General features: G+C 41.5%; 1 protein-coding gene across 6 annotated transcripts in view; it reads right to left on the reverse strand.

The window, feature by feature from the left end:
- Positions 1-27,558, reverse strand: part of LOC140257152 (protein bicaudal D homolog 1) — a 282,019-nt gene that overhangs the window by 246,270 nt on the left and 8,191 nt on the right. The window lies entirely within an intron of this gene.

The raw sequence follows: 27,558 nt of genomic DNA on the forward strand, positions 1-27,558 counted from the left end.
AGCTGGGCTGAAGCCAATGGGATGAGGTTCAACAACCAAATGCCAAATCCCCCCCTCACCCCCCCACCTCCCCAGTCTACATCACCCTCTTTTTCCTTGCTATAAAGCCACATCATTTCCCCTTTTTTCTTGCTTGGCGCCTCTAAAACACCGTCTTTGAATCACCACAGGTGTCTGTCCCTTAACCGTGACTTACGATGTTTGTTCACCACAGCAAAACACACATACACAACTAAGCATCTTTTCTGCTCTCACTACTGTTGCTTTTGGTTTCTGAAAGAAGTTTTCTAGCTACTGTTGTCCTGGAGAGATGCTGGATTTATGTATACTGTACCTACTATTACAGGACAGCTTTTCTGCAGTGACATTTTGAAACTACCCTGCATACAGAGGTCAGCAATCACATACTGCCTTGCCCTACTGTGAGTCCCCTCATTACTGAGTCCATGAATTTGTCACTGTGACTAAAGCTTAGGATCCCAACCCAATATGATACACACAGCACAGACGGACATTAAAGACCTCTCCCATAACTGTTGCACTTCATCCCTCAACAGTCTCTCCCATCTTCCTCACAGTATCACTGCTGGTGTAACCAAACTAATCCTATAGTCCTTCTACTATAATTTTTTTTTCTATATCTAATGTCTAAATTAATCCTGAGTTTTCTTACTTCTGAGAAGCTGCTAATCTGACTTGACTTTAAGCTTTATAACGCAACGCAGTTTCTCCATCAGCTAAGCCCACTCAGTCTTTCCCTATACTTCAATACTGCATTATCCCCCCTCAGTTGTCATAGTACTAACTTTAAGATAGGTGTTACGTCAACATCATCTTCTTAAGTATTAAGTAGTGAAGTATTTATTTTGCTCCTCAATTCCCCAGTATTCGTGCAGAAACATTTATGCCATGTTTTATTTATTTATTTACTATCTGCCTATACGTAACAGCATTCCACTTGGTCCCACACTTCCCTTGTATTCCTCACCTAGATGCTGCTAAGTCATCTTCTGCCCATCCCAGCAGGGCAGTTGCCACCTGCATTTTGTTTCCAAAGCCTCTGGATTCACTGTGCTAAGGATACATGAGGTGACAGACCACTGAGCCCTCTCACTCCTTTTGCCTGAATACCACCACCACCACCTTTTAAATACTCCTCATAACTTAATAGTCCCCCATTTCAAAACGCAAAGCTCAGTGCAACGGGATGTTTTACAAAGAGAAAGAGTCATTATAGCAATCAATTTCCTCACTGCCATGTCATTGCCTTCCTGCCATTTGACTGGGGCTCCTAGGTAAGAGATGGGACTGAATAACTCTTCATGGAGCTCCTCTAACACTTTTTGCCCTTCTTCAGCAACACCTGCATTGCTCAGCTAAAAGCAAACCTGCTCTGTAAGTGTGATGTCTGTGAGCCCCTTATATTAGAAGAAAGCAGCCTCAGCCATTCTTAGAGGCAAAGACAAACCATGTTTTGGGAACACGAAACTAAGGACATGCCTGTCCCTTGTTGGGCCTCTGTCTATACTTCACTGATTTGAAGGGTGTTGTTCAAGATTAGTCCTCATCCACATAGTTCTTTTCACTATATATTTCACAATTCATTCACGATACTAGAGAGAATTTACTGGTCTCTATCCATGCAACACAATTGGATTCAACAGGCTTTCCGATTGGATTGTCTCTGAGCTGCAGAATTACCTGAACCTCAGACACTGGGAAGGAAGACAACTGACCTGACATAATCTCCACAGGTGACCTAGATTCATTTAGTAAAACAACCCTGCTAGAGACAGGTGTCACATTTTTGCAGCTCAAAAACTGTACTGCACATACACAGCTCCTCCATTCTTGGGAGCATGGAAAGATTCATCAACAGCATGTTTGCTTCCTTTACAACTCAAGTTTCAGCAAGATGCCCATCTATTAATACAAAGCTGCTTCCCCCCCCCCCCCTTCCTTCTCCTTTCCCTACACCGAGAGGAGCACTGAACTTTGGTAACAGCATTTTAGGCACTGTTTTATAATCATGGCAGATCTCCCACTGTTTCAACAAAGCTGGAAAGCACGAATGTGAACCAGATTAAGTACCCCTACTTTGCCTGGCAGCTGGTACTATTAATTGCCTAACAACACTAATCTGAAACTTTCACGGAAATTAAAGCAGCGTCCCAACACTGCAAACAACATATCTTTTCATATATTCAGTGGCAATCAACTTTCATAAGCAATCCAGACTACCAATGCAGAAGAAGGTGCTGACACAGGTAATGGTTTGCATGAGGAACTTTCCAGTCTCTGCTAGCTACTCCAAACTCCTGCTTCTGGAAATATGCAAGCAGTGTTACTCTTCAATAGCTGCTGCATGAAGCGATTACTGATGTACTTTACATCCAAATTACTTTGAATGAATTTTAAATTCCTCCACAGCTCTTGTTTGCCTATCTGATAAAAAAAGTTTGTCAGATGTTCAGTTCTTTCCTTCATCTCTGATATTCAGTAATATCCCTCCAGGTATCAGCAAATATTAGTACAGTGAAGGAGGAGTTTCATTATTGATTTATCCCAGACTTCTGATCCAATGAGCCCTTTATCACTGCCATGCAGACAGTCACAAATACATTTAACTTAATGCATTAAACACAAAGGCTATGAAAGGAATGAACCAAGGCTGCTGTGCAACCTCTCTTTGTATCTGTGAAAGACATACTACAGTTACACCTGTGCTTTGTCACACGTGAAGTTACAAGCACTTTCTTTAATATATCAAAGTGTTTTGTGTTGCAGTCCTCTTAAGAAAACCATGATTATATATAGCCATGAAGCATTTCTTCTTTATTAAATCTGCGCATTGTTAAACACAAGAAGAGTTTTGTGGGCGTTTAGCCAATGCTGTCATTACTTACAATGCCAAGAGAAAGCGCTCTATGTTACAGAATAGAGCAGAGCTCCTTGTTTCGTCCAACCAGTAAGCAATATTGATGAATATTTCAAATATCTTTCATTTCTGTAGTAAGTATGTAATCCAGTATTTCTGCTGCAAAGCAACTGGATGCTAAGAGATGGCACACACAGACAAGACAAAAGGCCTGAGTCAGTTGTTCACAGAAATTTAATGTTCTACTTTCAAGCTTGAGCAAAGGTCTACGCCTTGAAAACCTTGATTGCTTTTACTACTTTCTCATTTGGTCTAATAGAAGCCATCACATTTCCCCCTTAACTTGAGATTTTGTGTTTTTTTTTTTAATATTACTGTAACTGTAATGGTCTTCCTTGAGACTTTACTGAAAGTTGCAAGCTCTTACATTTCAAGCAGCTTCCAAACCTAGTCTGAGGTGGTTACAACCTCGAACATGCACACCCATTTACTTCTAGAAACATAAGCCTTACTTCCTGTGATTTTTTGTCATTTTAAATGTAAGACTCATCAGTTTTAGTTCCCAACAGCAATTTCTTTGCAACACCTTCATGAAGATATGAAATGTATAAACATTTCTAAATGACTGAATCCATGTGCAAAAGGACCGCATCGTCTGCTACTGCAAATCAATCCACGTTCAAACAAACATTATGGTCTACCACACACACACTACAGTAGATTACCTGATACTTGTTTGATGTAAAAAAAAGAAAATAGAAAAAAAGATGAGTAGAATGAAAGTTAGAAGGAAAGTCAAGGATTGCTGATTTGGAATAGTTCATGCATAAACTAAAAGATGTACTAAATTAAGTGAGAAAACTTCACTCTTCTCAAATACTCAGTAACCTGAATGTCACTGTGCAGCAATCCAAAAACACACGTCTTGGATGGATTAGCCACATTCACATGCTTCGGATTTACCATATAATTAGAACATTTCCTCTTAGATCTTCACCATGCCTTCTGTGCCTTTTAGTCCAAAATATCTGTGTTTGTCAAACCTTAAATTTCAAATATTCACAGATTCTGCAAATACTCAGATTTGGACAGCAAACTAAGCCCTGGGGTACCATCAGCTCTAGGGCTTCTGCTCCTTTTCTGATGCACAGATATTACATGTTTATATTCAAAGCAATCTCTTACCCAAAAAAATGGGTGAAGTACAGAAAAGCCTTCTTTAAAGTATTAATCCCTTGATTAAACACAAAGGTTTCCTCACCATTTATGCTCTTAAGCTGATGGAGGGCTGGGCCCAGAGAATGAATGCAGTTAAATCTAGCTGGCATCCAGTCACCAGCGATGTGTTCCCCGGGGGTCAATATTGGGACTGGCCCTGTCTTATGTCTTTATTGATGATCTAGATTAAAGAATTGAGCACACCCCTCAGTAAACTTACCCACGACACCAAGCTGGGAGGAACTTAAAGATCATCCAGTCCAACCACAGCCTAACCATATGACCCTAACAAACAACTCTCCACTAAATCATGCCCCTGAGCACCACATCCAAATGGTTTTTAAACACACCCAGGGATGGCGACTCAACCACCTCCCTGGGAAGCCGCTTCCAGTGCTTAACTACTCTTTCTGTAAAGCAGCTTTTCCTGAAATCCAGTTTAAACTTCCCCAGTGCTACTTGAGGCTTATCCTGTCACCAGTGAGAAGAGACCAACCCCACTCTCACTGCAGTCACCTTTCAGAAACTGACTGATTCTGCTGATAGACCTGAGTGCAGGAAGGACAGCCTGGACAGCCTGGATCACTGGGCTGAGGCCAACTTGCATGAGCTCCAACAAGACCAAGTGACAGGTCCTGCACTTTGGTCACAACAACCATATGCAATGCTACAGGCTTAGGGCAAAGTGGTTGGAAAACTGCATGGAAGAAAAGGATTTGGGAGTTATGATCAAAAGCCAACTGAACATGAGCCAGCACTGTGCTCAGGTGGCCAAAAAGGCCAATGGCATCCTAGCTTGTATCAGAAATAGAGCAGCCAGCAGGAACTGGAAGTCAACTGTCCCTCTGTACTCAGATATGGTGAGGCAGCACCTTGTGTTCAGTTTTGGTGCCTTCACTATAAGAAGGATATTGAGGCTCTGGAGCCTGTTTAGAGAAGGGTAGTGAAGCTGTCTGTAGCACAAGCCTTATTGGGAATGGCTAAGGGTACAGGGATTGCTCAGTCTGGGGTCAAGAAGGTTCACAGAAGATCTTATTCTCTACAACAGCCTGAAAGGAAGTTGTAGTGAAGTGGGTATTAGCCCCTTCTCCTAGGTAACAACAATAGGCTGAGAGGCAATGCTCCAAGGGAGGGTCAGGTTGGATATTGGGAAAATTTTCTTCTCAGAAAGAGTGGTGATGCTCTAGAACTGACTCCACCACCTTCCTGTGCAACCTATCTGGTTCACACTGGATATGTCCAAGAATCATGTAGATGTGGCACAATCAATCTGTTCTCTAGACAATATCTACCATATATATCTACAACAAAACATGCTGGATTGTGGCTGGGATTCTAAATCTCTAGTACAGTCTGTTTTTGTAAAGGAGATAAAGTGGCAACGAAGACAAGCCACTAATCTCCTACTAATTTTCACTACCGTTCAGAAGTATCTTAGAGAATATTATACAGCAGAGAATTTCTCATTATAAAATAGAACTATCCAGCACTGTTGCACAACCAAAGCTACTGAAGAGAGCAACAACAAAGGAGAACTCATTCAGGTAAGTCCCTCTCTACAAGGAGACTGCAGCAGCTCTGTCCTGCCTCCATCTGTCTCTTCCTACCTCCTCAAAGAAAGGAAAGATTATCACAACTGCAGTAAAATCTTTGATGCATACTGAGATTTTTACTTTCATGCTCTGTTCATACATACACACACATATATATGGATGGAATGTTTAGTAAAGCGATGACAAGCGCCTCATTTCAGACCCTGTATTATATAAATGCTTAAGAATTGCCTGTAATTTTAAATAGATTCTTTCCCCACCAAATAACATCCCAGTATCTTCTCTATGAGAGCCATTTCCAGCTTCCCCGGGTATGTTGCATAAAGACATCTGAAAGCACATAACACAGTAGAAAGTGCAGCAATGACAGTACAGCAGCAAGATTCTAGGCTGCAGCAAGCAGGGATTTGCTCAAATGCAACAGCAGTGGGCACAGAAATAAAAGAAAAAAAATCTGCTTAACTTCAGAAGGCCTAAAGCACACCGTGCAAGTTAACCTTGCCTCCACTGCCAACCCTTAAATGAGGTCTGGGATGGGATGGATTCTGGCTCCACTCCCTTCAGTCACTCAGATGTACTGCATGCACCTGAGCTCCCCTGGGTTGGCCCTGCCTTCCCACCAGATGCTAAGTCATGCTTGAACCAGTGATTGAGCATTTCCACTATACAGTGAAAAGAGAAATGTGACAAAACAATTCATTGTTTCCTGGAATAACAAATATGAAATATTACACACAGATAAGATGTTGTGAGCTTCAGAAGCCCCCTGCCTCCCTGCATCCACCTTGTCGGTATTCTAAAAATACTGTGTTGCCTGAAGACATAGATACAAGCCTCCCAAGCTATCAGCATATAAATATTGACATCTTAGGCCAGTAAGAAAACTTCACCTGGACAGCGTGGTTAGCGTGCATTAATCACTCTCCTCTTTGTAGTTTGCTCACCAGATTGTTCCTAAATAGCTTAAATAACTGGATACACAAATACATTTTCTTAGCAGCAGAAACAAGAAGGCTCTCTGATTTCTCCTCATTTACAAGAAGTCAGCCTACAAAAAGGAAAGGGAGGCACATGCCGCATGGAAGAAGCTGTTGCTATGAGACAGAAGCTGTATTATTTCTCTGTGGTAACTTGTGACCACTCTCAGCTACCACCACAGGACCAGAGTAACTGGGATATCACAGACTGAAGGCTTTGAGATGGTTTGCATGTTACAGAGCTGGCCCCTTCACCTGGCAGAAACAAGCAGAACCTTGCCAAGGCTGATGTTTAAGCAGTTGCTGAGCATTCACAGTGAACGGCTCTTCTCAAGAAATATCTAAAGGAAAAGCTGGAAGAGGCTGGAACCAAATATGAAGAGTTCTCAGGAAATCAGCTGTTCAGAAGATGAGCAAAGAGATCCTGGCAGGGCTACGTAAGGATCCAGGAAATACAGAAATAGAAAACCTACAGACTGGGTAGTCTGCCATGGTTGCTGTACCCTCTATTTCCGCAGCCTCACGTGGATATACAAAACCACCAGCACAGCCTTCAGCAGTTTCCCTAAGAGAATTGAAGGCATTTGTTCCTGTCTCACAAATTCAGGCCATATCTTCCATTCTTCCCATTTTACCCTTCCAATTCCATTTGCAAAGACACAGCTAGAAATCAGTACACTTTTACAAAGGAGATGAAGCACGGAGTTCATCCAGGCAGGTCAGACTCCTCCTCCTGAGATGGGGGTAACAATTTCAGGGAACCAATGGAAAAAGATCTTCATGCAGAGCCTCCCTGGAACTACAGGCATGTACACAGCTGAGCCAACACACTGGTGGAAGCAGCAAACTCTAGGAGAGGAGCATGAGGAAAATAGGACCAGGTGAAGAGCAAAGCAGAGCCTCTGAGCCTGGCAAACTGCACCATACCCACAGGTAGATGTGGGGCAAGTGTCATGGGGTGAGCTCCACCAACCCCAGGGAGAGGAACCATCTTCTGTCTAATGCACAGACATAACCACCAGATGCATGAGGGCCTCCTCAGGAAGACAAGAAGCTGGGCAACACCAGAATTCACACAGCTCCTCTGTGAGAGGCACAGCAAGTCTTCCATCCAAAGGGAGATCAAATGTCTCTGACTTCAGCCAGGACCACCACTGCTGAGAGTGTCAGCTCTCCTCAGGAGAGAGAATAACCTCCCTCACAGCAGTTATCACCTTGCCAGTTACAAGGAACCACACTGCACGATCAAAAAGTTGTCCTGCTCTCCTTAGTCAGGGAAATAAAGCACCTACACTTACAAAGGTGCCTGATGTAGACTAAACTACAAGAGAAATAGCTAACAGGAGTTACAGCTCCACGTAATGTGTTCCTCATGCCTTCCATATCTTGGTAGAAGGGGAAATCTTATTTCAAAGAACAAAGTTGCAGACTCTGTTTTTACCATAACAGATGCAAACAGACCTGAAGCACTGCAACTCACTTTCCACCCTATTAATCCAGTATCTGGCTAGAGATGTACACGTTACAAACCATTTCTCCCACATGAGGACTTGCAGCCTAGGGACACATTTAATATCACCCCCAAAAATAGAAGATGAGTATTTTTATGACCAGCTACAATTAAGGAGTTAACTGTAAGTCAGTCAAGGCATTCACCATTGGATCCAGTTATGTTCCACTTGACTTGATTCTCAGTACCACACAAAACAGCCACTGGCTGCCCAGCCTCACTAAGCAGGGTCTTCCCTAATAGAAAGATTCCAACTAAACAATGCTTGCAACTGCACACAGTCCTCAGGGGTTAAAAAGGTTAGTTTTAACCACAGCCTGAAGAATGAAGGTCTAGAGCAAGCAAACCTGCTAATTCAGATTCTGCCACCACCACACTCATGCTTAATCCCTTCTGTGATTATAATGCAATGGAAAGCACAGCAATGACAGCAGAGTAACGAGGTCCTACACTGCAGCAAGTGAGGATTTGCTCAAGTGCAACAGCCATAGATACAGAAATAAAGGCACTGCTTACCTTCAGAAAGCCTCAGGAACACAGATCTCCAGCAAGATACTCTTGCCTCCACTATCAACCATTAAACGAGGTCTGGGAAGGGATGCATCCTGGCTCCACTATTCTAGTGACTCAGGTACATTGCATGTACCTATGCTCCCCCTGGGTTGGCCATGCCTTTCCACCTCAATCAGAGGTTCAAGCTGTGACTCAGCGTTTCCATTGAAATGATCCACCACTGCACAGTAGTAAAGTCCCCGTTTGCTTTGCAGGCTTGGGTGTTTGTAGTTTTGTATGCAGTTCCTTTGATTCTATTTCCATTATATAGTCTGCCTTGAGTATGTCCATCACTGACCAAAATAAAAGCCAACTCTTAAGCAGATAGTCCCAGCAGAACTTAATGCAGCAGCTTGCAGCACAGTGTGGACATCTTGGCAATACTATTGCACACATGTTGTCACAGCAGGGAAGCAAGGATAAGCTCCTGGTAGTTTTGCTTAGCAAGTCATAGTATCATGAGCCATGACCATGAAAGCCTGGCAAATAGTCAAGCTCTGTACTTAATATCATGCTGGATCATTTAATAACCAAAACACTTTTCCACACCAAAAAAATGAAGTACTAAATGTGCTTTATGTAAGAAAAAAATATAATCAATTGCCATCTATCTCTTCTTAACTTCCATCTTTTACTTCTCAGACAGTAAATGCAAGAAAAAAAGAAAAAAAAAAAAAATCAATGACTGCACATCATACAGAATAAATAACTATCCATGAACTGCTGGAAAGGAACTAATTACTGCTTGTGGAAGCAATAAGCTTTAGATGTCTTCTGTCTTCAGATGCACTAATGATCTAGAAATTCAGGTATAGAGATGCAGCCACTCTTCCCAAATCATTAGCCATCTGTTATAATCCAGGCTGCAGCACTGATACTTTTGAAGTAACAAACATACTGGTGATGCTATTAGCATATAATTATGCTTGCAAAACATAACCAAACATTATACTTTTTAAAAAGGTACAACACGGATAAGTATATTATCACAAATATCCACAGATCTAATTTCAGTTCATAGAATCATAGATCGACCTCAAGGATCATCTAGATCCAACCCACAGCCGCCTACTTCCTTTCTGTTTCTGCTCATCAAACATCTCAGCACTGCTATGACTATACCCTTTGAACTCCTAAAGTACTACTGGGCCCTGGATGCACCACCTCCTAATTGTTTTTGGGTACAGGACCCTGGAGAGAAGGTACGTTATAAGCCAACATTTTAGACTTCCTCATCTCTTGTGCATGTCAGATCTTAACCTAGAGGTGCCTTGGAGTAGTAACCTACAGAGCACACCACCACAGCATGGTAAAGGGGTGATCTGCAAGATGTGACCATACTTACCAAATTTGCAGCCTGTCCAAAATGTAAGTTTTCTGCTTCTTTGTTCTTTTGAGTGGCACAGCTTAAGCTGAGAGGAGGTTTCCAATAACACTAAGAGCATGCCTACACAGTGAAAACTTGCAAGAAGGAATAACGCTACCTGCAGAATTGGTAACAAGATTTTCTGAGAGCATCACAGGAACCATCCCATAGACAAGCTGTCAAAAAAATCAAAGCATGCGAAATACTGAAGGTGTACTGCACCTTGAAAATCCACATCTTTTGGTAGCAGTCACGACATCCAGCAGTGATATATCTCACATGCACCACTCTGAGACATGACGAACATGTCATAGGAAAAACAGTTGGCACCCAAGAGAAGAGAACGCTTACAAAAATCCTGTGCAATCACACCTCCCCAAATCCAAAGTGAACCAGTACACTCCATAGCTTTGTCAAACCCGAAGTATACAAGGCAAAAACGATTTTAGCTGTAGCCAAACCAAACTGGAAGAGGAGGAGTGCTACTTCCACTTGAGATAACCTTGGTTTAGGAAGTGAAGGTCCGTCCTGTTTATTGCAACACGAGTTTGAGACATGCCAAAATGCCTCATTTGCATTGTCGGCAAAACTCTTTGATGCTTTGTTTTATATCAAACCACTTCATAAATATGCACACACAGGAAAAGATTTTTTTTTTTCTTTTCTGTTCTATGCTTATTTATTTATTTTTAAGTGCAATTAAATGTATTCAGAGAACATCTATAGAAGACGTTTAGAAAATGAAGCAGTATACTGGAAAAAAACAACTGAACTACCGAAGCTGAAATATATACTTTGTATGTGACCTGTTCTTAGCCCCTAGGAAGTAATGCAGAGAAACAGCTGCTCTGGATATCTAGATAATCAACAGCACAAGACAAAAGAAACTAATAACTAATTCTTTTTCAATTAAAACGCTTTCATTCTCTCTTAAGCAAAACAACTGCAGTATTGTATCTCATTTTAGCTGAAATAACCAGTAAAAGGCTACAAGCAGCAGCACTGTAGTTAAGATTGTTTGATTCAGTGATAGATTTCAATACCAGATTGTATAGTTGGAATAATACAAGTGTATAGTTGTAATTACAAAGTAAATGAAAAGCCAGAGAGTATCTAAGAAAAGACTCACCAAAGCTGAGGCCTTCAGTCAAGATAGATGCTCACCAATGTTGAAGCTCACCACAAAACTCCACACAGGAGCAATCTCCAAAAAGACATGCTACCTTAGTGGTGGTCAGCCCTTAATTGGGATCTAGGAGAGGTGGAGCAGCAGGAGCAGAGCTGAATTACCTTCACTAGTGCTCCCGCAGCTGACTCTTCACTTGCCTCAGATGGTTAATCAGATGTTCAGGCTGTGATCAACAGTTTCCCTTACACAGATTAAAACAATCTAAAAACCCACAAGGCATCTTATTTATGAGATTTAAGCTGCGATGGTGTCTGATTGCAAAGTTCATTAGCTACAGCAATCTAAACATACCGAGGTTTCCACAGTGTATGTTATCAAATTAAGCAATTATCATCTTAGATTCCTGAGTTAAACTGTACCCACATATAAATCCAGTGGGTATTACCTGCAGCAATTTTGACTGAAAACAGAACAACATCCTAAAACACAATTTAATATGCTGTCAAAAACAGCAAAGGCTGCCACTACAGAGGGTAGTTTGATGAGCAGATTGCATTTTGGGGAGAAAACCATGTAGTTTAGCATTCACTAAGCAAGGCGTAGTGCTGGTGATGCCCAGCCGCCCCAACTACACTTGCTTTTAGTGGATTATAAATCCCACTGGATTGGTAGGATATGACAAACCACTACATTTAGCCCATTCACTTGCAAATCAGACGTTCAGTGTGGCAATACTTAGCCAGCTGCTGGCCAGACTCCCTCCTAGAGCTGACCCAATATATAATTACCAGTTACTCAAAGTGATAAATAACCACTATAGATTCCTAAACAATTATTTCTTTCCTGCTCCCACTCTATCATGCAACTCCAGCAGGGAAGCAATTGCTCTCGTACAAATAATTGCTTAGAAATGATCTCCCCAAAGGGCTGTCAGCACTTTACAATCAAGTTTTACCTTAAGCCCCTTACCGGCAGTTTCCCCTCAAGTTGGACTGTGAACCTTGTCCATGATACTGTTTCTTTCATTTTGTGCCCATTCTTGGATTGGAAGTATAATAGAGTTTTAAGCCTTCACTATACCTGAATGGGACATTCCCAAAACCCAAGTGAGCTTGCTATCTGCTTGCCCAATTGCACTTTCACCTTGGCCAGTGATTACTGCCAAGAGACTTTTAACCTAGAAAAACTGTTTTTCTAAACTTAAAGATCTCCCTTTCTTCTTCCTGCATCAGACTTCTGTCTGCTTCTCCTTATATGTCACAGTAGATGCCATGAATTCATCCACCTCCTCTCCACAAAACCTTCCCTTAGATGCATTTTGATGGAGTTTCTGTAAGAACAAGAAAAACTCCTGACCTGAAAGTAATTGTGATTCTCTGAGAGATCTGCATTTGCTTCTTGGGAGCAAACAAATAGAACTACAGCTAGAAGATGGTAGTGGTAAGGAGTAAATAGTAAAACTGCAATAAAAATACCATTTTCAAGAAGAGAAAAAGTTTTTTCAGCAAAATCCCAAACCTAACCTGCTTCTCTATACATTTATTGTTATAGTCCAATGTATATTTGAATTTGTTTCCAAATAAATTACATCTTTATTACATCCTTTAAAATATAATTGTGCAAGCTGTGCAGTTATTTCCCAAAATCGCACGTTTTCACACACAAGAAAAACAGTGAGTCTAGTTATATCACCAATTTTCAGTACTAGATCATACCACGTGTTAACAGTTATAAGATTTCAGGAACGAATATTATCTTCCAGTCCCGTGCCTGTGCAGTGTTTACATCAGTGAGGTCCCACTCCATTACCAAGACTCAATGAGCCATAACAATACAAACAGTGATTGGCAGTGATAAAAATATATGCTTTCCCAAGGAGACACTAGAAAGGGGATGTGATAACTTGCAGCAGAGATGAGTAACCACCCACTCACATGACCCACCACTCCATTAGACAACGTCTACACAAATAGAATAGCCCCATCATGATGTTGATATCCTGCTAGCACAGCTCTGGTGAACAGCAACAGCATCTCCTTGGGGAGGGTATGATCCAACATTAGAGCAATAATGTGATCAGCCTTAGAAGAGCTGTGTGACTGGCCATCCTGAGCTCACGGATATTTAACTAATGTGGTGGGCTGAGCAGCTACTGCATTTCCCGCCCCCCACACACATAGTGGCCTGTCAAACACATTTAGCTGTGAGAAAGCAAGTGCCAATCCAGTAACTCAGCTGCCAGTGCAGGCCACTGAAATGTCATACCACGATGAACCAGCAGAAAGGCTGACCACCATCCTGAGAGGTGGTCTGCTGCCAAGCAACGTGCCACCATCTAGGCTGCCATCTTCTCCACTTGTTAACTACTGTCCTTAATCAGTTGCACCAAGTGAGACTCTCACCAAGTAACTCTACAAGGAGCACTGAAGTTTTACACCAAGACTGACTGGGTAAAAGTATGATAGCTTATTACTCTGCAGTAACATTCCCAAGTATCCTCCACTCAATCTACTAACATCCCACTGGTCACCTTGGTTACCTTGCTACTAGCTCTTCTTTGAAGTCCCCCAGGTTTGTCAGACTGAGGTCATTAAGGAAGACTAAAAGCAGCATCACACCACTCTAAGATGCTAACAGCCAGATGCTGAGGCTTCAGATTGAACAAATTCAATGCAAGCCTAACGCAAGTCTTGCTAGTATTCATTCCTTTTCAGACTACTGGAAAACGGCTGTTATAGAAATTGTACATTCAAACATCACAGTTTTCAGCTTTGGCAGGTTTTATTTGAAACAAATAAGGTTCAGGTTGATATGTGTTTTGCTTTTTACAAGTGCTGCTGGACTTCGGTTGTGAACAAACTGACTCTCGAAGCAAGAGATGTCAGAACTAATTCTGAACCTTGTCTCATCTCCTCAAAAAAAGAAGGATTCCTACAAAGCAAAACAAAGACCACAGCAGAGGGCCCAACTGAAATAGTTACCTGGCCAGACCAATCACACAGCATGTCGAGGCCTTTCTTCAGGCTGGCAGAGGTACTTTTTTCCTCAAGTAAGGCATTAGCTACATGAATACTGGATTAAATTAGAGTTCCAATTGCCTGTTTCTTTTTGGAGACGCTAAAAATTTAGTGGGAATGTGGCGAATTACAATATCGTCCCAAGGTTGTATGAAAATTCAGCACTGAATGTAAGCAGCTCATTTTGTTTAGCAGATGAAAGGCAATAAATAGGTCACTTGACTAAGAAGAAAGTCAGAATCACCTCAGGCAAATATTGTCATGTCCTTAGGGCTATTTCCTGAAGGAGAAACAAGCACAAACAGGAAACACTAGGTGGAATTTAAAACCAAACACATCCAAATATGAAGTCAGGAACACATTTTTAATCACAGAAAGAATTAACTAATAAAATTAATCAGTAAGGAAATGTTAAGAGTCCTCTTCATGCCCTCACATCCAGACTGAATGCATTCTCAAAAGACACCCATGAGCAAACTGTGGGGCTGAGCAAAGAGCTAATGGGAATTTTATATTCCAGCACTTACTCACGAGGTCAGCTTACACAAACTGTTAAGTGTTTTGAGCCTTAAACTCTACAAATTCATTCATCCAGCCAAATGCTCATCAGAATGATGGGGCTGTAAGCACTTTGGATAGGATCTCTCCCCTAACATCAAGCCATCCAGAAGTTTGTTGTCCAATCTACTGGAGCTCCTCTCAGTGGTAGCACTTTCAGAAGCATCCTCTTGCAGTCTGTTAGTCTGCCCCTCTCCCTCTACGAGGTAAGAAAGGAGCCCCAAATCTATACTGCCAGCAAGATAACTCCATTTCATTACACTATGTAAGGCTAATTAAAGACAAAAACAATAACTGGTTAGTCAGATGCTGGGAATTAAATTCCAGCCTGGCTTAAGCCAAGAGGAGGTTTGTATTTAACTTCAGCAGATGTAGGACTTGTATCCCAATGGTGAGTTATCAATACGGCAGTAGCACCTAACATACTTCCACTCAGTCACAAAACCATAGAATCATTAGGGCTGGAAAAGACCACTAAGATCATCTAGTTCAACCATCAACCCATCACTGCTAACCATGTCACTCACTGCCACAAATGACCAGGAACCCCCACAGCTGGGGATCCCCTTTTCCAGTAAGCACACAGTCTAAGACAAGGAATCCTGGAGAGGTATCCAGGGGAGGATAGAAAGGCGACCAGACTTACTGCAGACAGAGAAACACTCCATGAAAACAACTGAAAGGAAGACAAGGAGATTCCTCAGAGGTTTACAGAGCATCTCTCCCAAACGCACAAGGTGAATTCACCTTACAAGACATAATCTGTTAAAGCAAAAATAGTACTTCACTGTCGTGCAAGTCAAATCTCTTTTTCAGTGGAAGACTTAAATATTTAACATGTACAGCAGAGCACAGTGCTTGCTTAGAGAAAAGAATTCACAGCAGTGAATATATATATATATATATATATATATATACACATATACATACACACACACACACACACAGGGGTGTTGCAATGGGGCAGCTCATTTCCTGATAGGCTATCACTGTAACCCAGATTTCCAGCTCAACTGCTACATAACATTTACTTAAACTAATTAAAAAAAGGAAAAGCACGAACCAGAGAAGCCTCGTGATGTCTTTTGTCAGCTGTTTGTTGTGTTAGTGAAGTAACTAATTTCCATAATAACTTGCAAACTAAATGCAATTTCAAATGCTTTTGCATATATAAAAATCAACAGCAAATGGTTATTTTCTCTTCCAAAATAATCCCATGCTTATTTGCTGCTACAGTAGTCTCTGAATACAAACCAAAGAAATACTTGGGAGAGCCTAGACAGCTGTACGTGGTGCAGTTCTCCAGATGTTCACTTTGAACACTCAAGAAAAGAAAGCCTGGTAATTGGAAATAGATGACTGAGCCACTGAAAAGAAAAACAAGAAATCAAGAAACCAAGGCTACACAGCAGGAAATACAGACAGATCACACATGCCCATCAGCAAATATCTATGGTTTAAAACTATATCATAAATACTTCTTATTCAATCATTACAGGTAATTTTACAGGCCAGACACAGGGAAGTACAAGCTTGAAAAAAAGATGCACAATCCTTAGGCCAGAAGAGACAAGTGAATGATGATCTAGAACCTGAAGTTTTGGGTCTTTGGGGTTTGTTTGCTTGTTTATCCTTCCTCCAGCTGGTCAGCAGTCACAGCATGCCTGGTTTTGAGGGCATGTTTTAATTCCAGCCCTTGTGCTTGGAGATACTGAGAAAATAAATACAAACCTCGATAAAAACACAGTTTTTCATTGATTCTTTTCAAGCTACAACTGTATTTTGTGTTGTGACCATCCCTCCCCCCACCTTTTCAGAGGCTGAAAAGAAATGCAGACAATACAGCAGAAATTATAGAACTACTGAAATGCTAGCAAGCCTGAGATTAGAAAGGTCAACTTGTAATTCCATGATTCCTTCTAAACACTGTTTAGCCAGACTTGCTGCAATGAAAGTGAAGACCAGGTGAATTCATATTCAGTTCAAGCCTCCAGTTTAAGCAGCATCTTTATGGTCCCCGCTGACATTTCAGTCTAAACAATAATTTGGAAGAATAACTACATTTCTATTTGCAGATCGAGGCTTTGTGCAAACCATGAAAGCCTTGTGCATGTAAGCAAGACGTAAGGGCAGACCTGAAGTTTCAGGCTTTGCTATAGAGTAGCCTAAAACACAGCTTTAATTAAGGAATCACGAGATAAAGCCATAACCTGGTAGTATCACTCCCATTAAGACTATCCTGTATAATCAACAATTATCCTTTTAATAAAAATGCATGCTAATTTGATTGCAGAAAAGTCTCCTAACCATATCCTCCATTAAATCAGAGCTTCTAGGACGGAGATTTGCACCAGGGTAAGAACTCTAAATACTTGTAGGCAACCACTCATTTTCTTTTGCAGAAATCATGTCTAACCATCCTTTGCTATTTGGGAGGCAAATTTTAACCACCTTTGTTTCTACCTACCTATATATATTAAGCATGTAGTACCACACATAGTACAGAAAGAAAAAAAATAAAAAATAAAAAAATCCTGAAGACGTTTCTAAATGCACCTCCCAAATAGCTGCCATCAGAAATGAAAGCCATGCTGAGTTCACCACTTCTCACACACTCTCAGCCAAAAGGACTCCAGAAGCTCAGTTCTCGCCTCAGTTATATTTCCACAGCTGAGGTACCAAAATGGCAGAAAGAGCATTATTTGAAACCTTATTTACCTCAACAAAACTGAGAAGATTCTGCTGTCTTTCAGAATACATCAGCAAAAGCAGCACATTTATCCACAGCCGAGAGAAGCTTTACTCACGGCTTGGCAGCTCCTACAGTTCTCGAGCTTGCACATGGAGTATTTCTGACCACTCTGAAAATGATTTCAAGCTACATTTGTAAAAATACATTCAAAAGAAGTGAAACATTCTTTCTCGAGGTAAGCACGGGCCATAGCCCTGAAGAGATCCCTTAGCTGGTGATCACCGGGCTGCTCTAAATGCATCCATCCAGCTAACCCCCTGCTGCAAACAAAACCACGGACCACTTTCCTTAGACTCCCCCTCTTCTTCTCTTGGAGAGATAATGGCCTTCACAGGCAGTAATAAAGCAATACTGCCTTTTCAGGAGCAGGCAGCCTCAACAACCTGCCCTGCAAGGGATAGCAAAACTCACAACACTGCATTAACAGAAGTTCATTTTCATATGCATGAGGAGTCAATGTGGAGGGATGCTCCCTGCCACTACAGCATCATTAAGGAACTCACATCCAGCAGAGGAGCAGAGCAGGTAGCCGGGAGTTAGCTTGTCTTGTGTCTTGACTGCAAACAAGGCAGGATTGTTGTTTTTAATTATTAAAGCCCCCTGCAGCATCAAAAACCTCTAGAATAAACATAGCAGACCCCAAGCCAAAGCACATCCTTCATCACAGCTCCTGTGCCATCAGCTGCCCTATAACAATCTGACCCAGCCCTTAGGGACACACAGCTGAATCAGAAAGATTCTCTAACAGTCTCAGATACTGCTGTGCCTTTATTTAGCATAGCACTGGAAGCATCCAGATCAAAGAAGTAACAGCCAACTCCAGTGTGAAAGCTCAGACAGTGAAATAGCTCCTGGAATACTGATTAGGATCAATCTGTATCTTTTTAGTCAATTCACAGTCCACGTGGCTTCCCTGTTATACCCATGGAACATCCCCATCCTTCAAGGCCTACCTCCTTTCCCTTCTCATTTTCTCTCTCATCTGATCCTAATGTTATGCCAAACCCATAAAAAAAAATAGCCTGCATTTTGCTTTTCCTTTTAATATTACTAAAACACTGTGACCGAAGACTTTAGACTTGCTTGTCATCACATGTTTTCCAAAAATGCATTAAGGAGCAATCAGGCCATCAGGAGTGGGCAATGTAGTGAGGAGCAAAGGAGAGAAGATCAATAGGTAAAGGCAATAATCCTTTATTCCGGTAAGACAACAGCAAGAATAATTTATATGACTGCAGGCTTAATCATCCTTGGTCTCACACTGTGGGATTTCAGGGACAGTGAGAATACCTGGTCTCTTTGGACTTCTGTAAACCCCAATCACACAGAAAATCTGGGTCAGCCTGGTTTCCTTAAAATGTTCCAAACCAGCCTCTTATCCTCAGGTGCTCTCTTTAGGAAAATGTACCAGCAAAATTCTACAGCTCTCCAGGCTTCACTTCATCAGAAAGACAGACAGCCCACACCTAACAGCACCCCAATAGCTTTGTTTCCTACAAGGCTTCCAGTGCTTCACCTGTACCTACCAGCAGATTTCACGTATGCATGTAGGAATATTCCCCAGATCATCTCATTGTATGTTTGACACTAAAAGCTGTCAATTTATGCAATACTGAATCCCATATGAATTAAAAATGAGCTTCTTCATGACTGTCTGTGTGTACCTATAATAAACTACTTAAATATTCTGAGCTTGTGGGAATGTAAGCGTAATTCATAAATTATGAACAAGGCTTCTTTAAGCGGGGGTAATTATTATAGGTATACAGCACTATGCAGAAATGTAATGTTTGCACAGAAATACCTTACAAAAATGTCAATATTGCAAAGACTGCTTTAACTGTTGAGATTATTTTGGACAAGGACCGTAGCATAAAAAAGAAATCATGTTGTTTTCTCTGTGTCAACAGTGGCAGTGCAGTTTATCAGTTAGAAATGACAACTATATGCAGATAAAATTGAGACCGTATCTAGGAAATAAAACAGGCTTCCACTGAAATTGAAAGGAAAGGCTGCAAGCTATTTTGAATTGTTTTAATCTTAATTTAGAAGCTGTTTCATTTCAGCCAGTTAGAGACGCAAGTTTAGTTTCTGAATCACAATCAGATTTATTGTGATCACAAATACAGTGACTGCTGAAAACAGACTTACATGTGTGGTTTGAGAAGGATCTCACCTAACTCCCAAGCAATGCCTGTGTACATACATAAAGCCCTACACACAGGCACAGAGAGGACAGGAGAGTTGCTGGTTATTTTGTTGTGGGCTGACTTTGAGGGAACGAGCTAACATCATCTTAAACTCTACACCCGTATTATATGGTTAAAAAAAAGATGCGAGATAAAAACGTATTTTAGTAGTTATTTTTAAAACCATTTATACACTGGCCAACCAGTGATCAGTTTTGAAGCCTGAGCTCTTTAATGTTGCCATTACAAGAACCAACACTGCCAGTCTTCCCTGCCTCTGGCCCTGGCAGGTGGCTGTTCACAGATGCTGTAAATCACCGTGCACAGACATAACACATACAACCCCAAGCAGCTTGGTAGAAAGAATGTGCATCTTAGAGGACCTACTGTTCCATGAGTATCTATTTAACCTCTTAATGTTGACTGTTACGGTGAGATTAGAGTTCTGGGTTAAAGTAGGTCTCTTAAGAGCATACCGTTTCACTTATTTGCTTCTATAGTCAGCAAGTCAAAAGGATTTCAGACACAAAATTATCTTTCATAAACTCCTGACATCAGTAGGATATCTCAGAAATTCCAACAGGGTGCTTGAGAAAGGAACTTGGTTTTAAACCTCATTAGGATGTATTAGAGCATGGAATGTATCTGGGCACAGTTTGGTATCATAGACTTAGCTATGCATAATACACAAGAGGCAGCAAGTCTTAGCCCATTTCCTATGAGCTCTTAAAGTTTCACCTTTCCTGATAACTTAGAATCTGTTGGAAAATTATGACCAAATTTCACTGAGATATAAAGACTATGAGTGTGATTAATCTTTACCAGCTCTGTAAAATTAGCTAGCTAGGGATAAGCCAGTAGGGAAAAGGCACAAAGCAATATGGACCTTTTCCCCAAAGACGCCATACTGAGGCCATACAGGCTCCCATGACTCTACTCAGCTCTTTCAAAGCAGCAATTGCCTCACCCTTACAATATGCAGATAACATTGAAACAGCATGATTATTTCTCAACCATCTTCAACTGTTTATTCTAGAATTGAGCTGCTTCTTCCCTCAGAGAAGAAAGTAGCATAACAGCGAAACATCTAGTTCAATACAAGGAAGAGCAAACTCATCATCATAAGTAGCCATCTTGACACCAAATCTACAAAAAGGTAAACAGAATGCCGTCTTCTTGCAAAAAAAAGGAACAATTTTATGAAAATAGATGGCTTTATTTCTCATAACAACATCACACAAAATACCAAACTACTAACTGTAGATCACTCCTGACTCAGAAGACAGAGCACTGACCACTGAGTCATCAGCACCTGCATTCTACTGCCAAGCCCTCCCATCAAAACACCCTGTAGTTCTGGGAAAATTGTAATGACGGTTGCTATTAGAGTTGTATGAATTAACACTACAGAGGGCCAAATCTTCTGCTAGCATAATCTAGGAGAGCTGCAGCAGAGAATTCAGATCATAATTCACACAGTGTTGTCATGGAGCCCAATCAGCTTATAAAAAATAATTTGAAAATAAACTCAGTGTACCTGGCTCTGCATACCTTATGAGAACAGATAAAATCTAATTCTGTATTAGTACCAGTGGCTTTGGCTGTAAGCCACAGTGTGCTCCTTGTAATAACACGCTGGTCACCAGAAGAGGTTTTGGTGATGGCAAGGTTAAAACAGCGAAGCTGTACTGTAATTGCTATGGTTACCATAGCATGGAAATAGAACAGAGATTGAAAAATAAGTTCTGAAATGACTATCTTCTTCATTAGCAATGATCTGCTGAGGCTGATTGCATTCTTACTTGCTTACTGGAAGCCCAGTACACTAAAAGTGTGAATTATGATGTGACATTCCTAATCACATTCATTTTCACCATCATGTCACCAGCTTCTTGAATAAATCAGATTTGCATTCACTGAATGAATATGTTTCTTATTATTATGGAACTAATTGGAAGGACAAAGTACGTTTTGGATATCTAGCTTTAAATTCAGGAGTCACTATTGCCTTTTTTAGAAGAATTCTGACAAAGGCTACAAAGAAGGTTGTGGTCTTCTTAAGGCCCGTATATTTGAGGAAGAAAATGGACAGAAAGAGCCTCCAGACCCTGATGAGCCATGTGGACAGGCAATGTTACAGTGCTTCTTTCACTATCATACACCAGGTTCATTTAAAAGACAACCTGTAGCCTAGATGCCACCACTACTGAGACTGCAATGAAGAACAGCTGCTGAAGGACTTCAGTGTGTCAATGCAACCAAATGCTTCATCCTTCCTTTAGGTTCAATCTGCTTGCATGGACTCTGAGCTACCACCAGCTCATAGATGACATCTGCAGACAAGAGGCCACCTCTTGTGACTACTTGGATCACCCTGCAGCAGGGTACCATCGTACCCATCACTGCTCATTCTATTCAGCAACACCATATGCACTAAGTGAATTGAGTGTAGAGCAATAGGGGATCACCGGTTTCCTTTGCACTATCTTGCTTCTTTTTCCTTTAGAATAGACAGATGAAACCCACCTGTACTGAGAACGGTCTTGAATAGAAGAAGGTTCAGTTGCATAAGGCCTCAATGCTGCAACAGGACGTACAAAAAGCAGTGAGGTATCAAGCAATTTAGTTTCAGGAATTTCCACCACTGCCTAGATAAACGAAGCTAAAGGTTTGTGACAGCTGCTTGTGTTTTGATTATCTCTTTCAGGGTCTCTGAGTTCAAAACCACATTCTACAGAAGCAACTGGCAGAAAGAAATTATTTCCAATAACCCATCCATAGAAGAGGCCCTGTTATTGTTATTAATTACTCATATTGCCATAGGACCTCTTTGTCTCAGCCAAGAATAGAGGCTCACTGTGTTGCACTCCATACTAACAGGCAGATAAGGGCAGGCCTTGCCCCACAGAGCTTGCTGCCTACAAAATCCCAGGCCAAGCTCCATGTTAACTACTGATAGTTCTGCAAGAAGTCTAATTTAGTGCTCAAGCCTGATTATGGTCAGCCTGAGCTCTCAGCCAACTACAAAGGTCATGCCTCACAGACATTTCCCACATACCACCATGGCAAAGGGCAGCCCACATGCCCAGCCCACTACAATAACCCATGTCATGTAACCTTCCCACATACAGCAATGACAACAAAGCATCACTCTGTGGTGAGAGAGCACTGTAGGAGGAGAGGTATGGCGCGTCCTTCACAGGGGGAGCTGGCTGAAATTGGTCTCCTCCTGCAAGGAACAATTGAAAATCATGAAAGAACAAAAAACTGCAGATGAGAGGAGCTGTGTTTTGGAAAGGGCTGAGTGGGAAAGAGTAGGATGACTGCTACAAGCATGGTGAAGGCAGCCAAAAATGGCCAGCAGCCAAAGGGGGAAGCACAAGCAGAAGGGAAAGGGCAGCTGGGGAGGAGAGACAGGGTCACACCTGGGGATGCCAGGTACCCTGAGTGTGCTCTGGGATCATTTCAGTATGTGGGAGAGGGACTGGGAAGGGTGGGAGAGGGAAGAAGCAGCCCCACAAATCAAGGAGGTGATGAGCTGCTGACTGTCCCTCATGACAAGGGCTTTCTCATTGAAACACTGACAACTGACTCATTAAGAAACCAAACAGGTTTCCATAAGTTTTTAATCATCATTTTTCCTTAAGTTTTGCTTGCATCACAGCAGCAAAACTACCAGCAAAATCATTCTTAACTAGCTTTACTGGTCCCACTGGCACCAGAGCAAGCTACTGCACAAGCTGGCCAGTGAGAACAAGGCTGCTGTTTTCTTTGGCTTTCTGGTTGATCAATCTTTTCACATGGATGGATTTTTAAAAGATAAATGACTGGATTACAGCTGGGAAAATCTCTATTTTCTTTGTTATTTTGCCATAGATTTTTGATGCAGTTATGGAGCAACCTGTCTCTGCAGAGCTTCTGGGCCTCCATTATTCATCTGTAAAAGCCCCTTATTATTCCTTAATAGCAAATCCCCAACAAGGTTGTCTATTTCCATGGTAAAATCTCTAACCTTTCATTTATATGCTCGAATTCATTGTGCCAGGCATCCCAGAGTCCCCAGGTACTTCTGTCAGGCAATAAATAACAATTTATTCCACCCCACTGAGATCTAGTGGACAAAACAGCAGCTCATGAAACAAGCAGTATCTCGAATTATCAGAATGTTTCCACTTTCTCAGAGTGCTGCCTGTTCTTTCTTAGCACAGCAATTTTTGTATGTTTACTAACAAAATTACTTTTCAATCACAACAGATCTCTTTATGCTGATGCATTCCCTCATCACCACTATGCATATCTCATCCCTTTTGCCTGCCCGACACATGCACTTCACTCCTGGTGAAGACCCCGACCAGTGTCAGCCTCACTGGGTGTTGAGCCATCCCTTTGGCAGCACCGTGCTGAGTCACTGCCTCTGCCCTTCCCCTGATCCCTCCAGCACCAAGAAACACTGCCGCTCACACAGCTGCAGTTCTCTACATAGCAAAAAGCACTGGACTGCAAGCTCTGAAAAAATGTTGCTTATCAGATTCTGGGCTGCTTTCTGCTAAAATAAATAGTGGATTGAAATAGAGGACTCTCATTCTTAACCTAGTGGCATTCTGAAGGAAACAGCCGAGCTGAAGAACCTGCCAGGAGAAAATCTCTCTGATGGGTTTTTGGAGCAGAATTCCAGTTTCCATTTTCTAAACACAACTTTTCAACGTGGAATAATTAGCAATTAATTACACAGCAAGCGGATCCTTGAATAACAGCAAGAAACTGCCCATGCCTAGCCCTGCATGAGCTGGTAGAGAAGCCAGGGGCTCTCCCACAAGAAGAATCTTACAACTAAAGGATTGTTACAGCACAGAAAGCATATTCAGCACAATCTTCAGCTGTAACACTTAACTGCTTGCTATACCCAGGGAAGGGGTTATTTATACCCAGACAAGGCTTATGTGCTCATTTTCAGTGTAAGGTTCTTCTCATCCTTCTAAACTGATACAAAAGTAAATAAAAAAGAAAAAAAAAAAAACAACAAAGATAGGAATGACTCTGAACTTGATAATCTCAGCCCAAGGAACAGTGACTGAAGTACTTTTCAACCACCAAGTGCCAAAGCTTTACTCAAGTTGTCATTTCATCTCCTGATCTTGAATACATTCCTGAACTCTACAGCAAGCAAGAAGGCAAAAAAAGAAAATCACTAATCTCACAAATCATAAAGCAACGTTAAGCAGATTGCTATATAAATAAGTAAATAAATGGAGGGGCCTAAAGGTGCATCCTGGAATCTACCCAAATATCATCAGTAATTGTAATTGAGTAAAAAGATGCCATAGGTTTCAATACAAACCTGCTCAGCCTGCTTAATAAAGAACAAACTGTGTTTTCCATGACAAGTGAAATACAGATTTGATAGTGCAGACTTCTCAGTACCTGAGTTTGATATTTCAGTTCTATCACTTCAGTGTGGGTTTTAATTCAGCACGTTTGGAAAAATCTTCACTTAACTGTGTCGTTCCAGACTTGCTCCTATTTTTACACAGTTGAGCTTACAGTATGTTAAAGGAAAGTTTTCTTATCACCAGATGGCCAGCACCAGCCTTAGCTGGCAGAGAAAGTAAGAACTTACCTAATGCCCAAGAAACTGAATTACCTGCTGCCCAAAGTTCTGAACTCATAACAAACCCTGTGTGCCTTCATCCCTCTTTGATACAAAGACATACCATACAAAGATACACCGTCTACTGCTTCTCTTACACATAGTCATATATCATACACATCATTCTAAAAAGAAGTCCTTCTGTTCATATCTTTACATACTACTTTAAAAAATGACTTATTATCCAGATCTCTGACTGATGTTTTATGGATTCATAAGTAATCGATCCAGTGCCCATTTTTAGCTCACTGTAGATGTAAGGTGCATATCAGCTGAAAATTCATTTATTCAGGTTACTGCCTCATTGTTTTCTTGTTGTTTTTGTTTTTTTTTACCTTGCCCATCATGCATTTGGAGCAAGACAAGTGCACACGCATGGGCAGCTGCTGATCATGGGTTATAACAATTCATCAAGCTTCAAGAATAGGATCATAGAACCAAACAATCATAAAATGGTTGATCTGGAAGGGACCTCAAAGCTTACCCAGTCCCAACCTCCTGCCAGGGCAAGGCTGCCACCCAGCAGATCACACTGCCCAGGGCCCTGTCCAGCCTAGCCTTGAGTACCTCCAAGGACTGGGAATCTACAGATTCTCTGGGCAACCTGTGCCAGTGCCTCACCACCTTGTAAGAAAGAAATTTCCACCTGACATCCAACCTAAATCTTCCATCTTTTAGTGCAAAATCATTCCCCCTTGTCTTATCACTATCAGATCACATAAAATGTCACTCACCATCTTGTTAATATGCTCCCTTTAAGTACCAAATTGTTGCAATGAGGTGTTTCCAGGAGCTTCTCTTCTCCACTGAACAAGCCCAGCTCCCTCAGCCTTTCTTTGCAGGAGAGATGCTCAGGTCCTCTAAGGTCCACATATTAGAGACCTAGTATTTATAACTATCCCAGTTCTCCCTGCTTTGGTGGTAGGTAATGTGAATTTTGAGTTTATAGCATTTTTATCAATGATATTTGATGGCAGAGCTTTTGGCAGCTGGCGGTGGGCACAGGCTCAACAAATAAATTATTGTTCCACTAATTCATGACTATGGGATGCATCTCATTGGGGCCCACAGACTTATAGGTGTTCAGGTTCATCAAGTGGTCACGAACCTGTTTGCTTACAGTAGAAGAGGCTGCTCCTTTTTCATCTTCCTAGCTGAGCATTATAGAATTACAGAATCATAGAATGGTCTGTGTTGGAAGAGGCCTTTAAGATCTAGTTCCAATCCCCCTGATATAGGCAGGGACATGTCCCACTAGACAAGGTTGCTCCAAGCCCCTCTAACAGCTAATAGAAGCTGGTTCTCCTCCTCCAGGTATCCAAAACAGAAGTCAAAACTGCAGCTGTTAAGAGCTTTCAACCTCCTTCCATGGAGGTAATCATCGGTCAGTGGTGACAGAGAGCATGTCATGGTTCATTCTCAGTGCAGCGACATTTAAACCTGTTCAGTGTAACAAGGAAAACAAAGGAAAGGCTGTGCACTGGTGGGTAACCTTCTCAGAGTGCATGCTGAATGTGGAGCATTGCCCCTGACACGTGTCATCTCTGATTTCTGAGTGCACAAAACTAAAAATAAACAAATAGACAAACAAACAAACAAACAAAAAACAGAAAGGAGGAATGGAGTTTGGAGTCCTGATAATTTAATTGGAAGGACCTCAGAAGTGACTGACTGAAGTGAAAGGTGACTAACCAGTATCCGAGGACTTGTTCTTACCTATGAGTTAAGCACAGTGTTGTATGCATTAGTCCTAGCAATGGAAACCTACCTGCTGCATAGATGGATTTAACACAGCCATACAGCACAGGGACAAATTAAATGTGATTCAAAGGAGAAAGGACGAAGGAGACGGTATGGCATGGCTGTGCGGGTAATGGGTTCTACTCACAGCCCTGATCACCCGTACTCGAGTGCAGTGCTAATCTCACTGTGCATCAGTTTTCTTGTCTGGGGTCACTTCTTTGCAGAGACTGCAAAGGGGAAGACCAAAAAAAAGCATAAACCATTATGGACAGGAGACGAATGCAGTACTAGAATAAGAAGCAGAAAACAAAAGGCTGAAGACAGATAGGAAGGAACCACAAGAGATACGCACAAGAGAAAGTGGGAATGGACCAATCTTCATCTTAGCAAAAGCCTTTTTGTGTTAACAGTCTTAACAAATAATATAATATAATAAACTACAGGTTTAGGACAGAGGTCTGCTTTTTCT

The sequence above is a fragment of the Excalfactoria chinensis genome, chromosome 1 (genome assembly GCF_039878825.1).
Source record: "Excalfactoria chinensis isolate bCotChi1 chromosome 1, bCotChi1.hap2, whole genome shotgun sequence".
Taxonomy (NCBI): Eukaryota; Metazoa; Chordata; class Aves; order Galliformes; family Phasianidae; genus Excalfactoria; species Excalfactoria chinensis.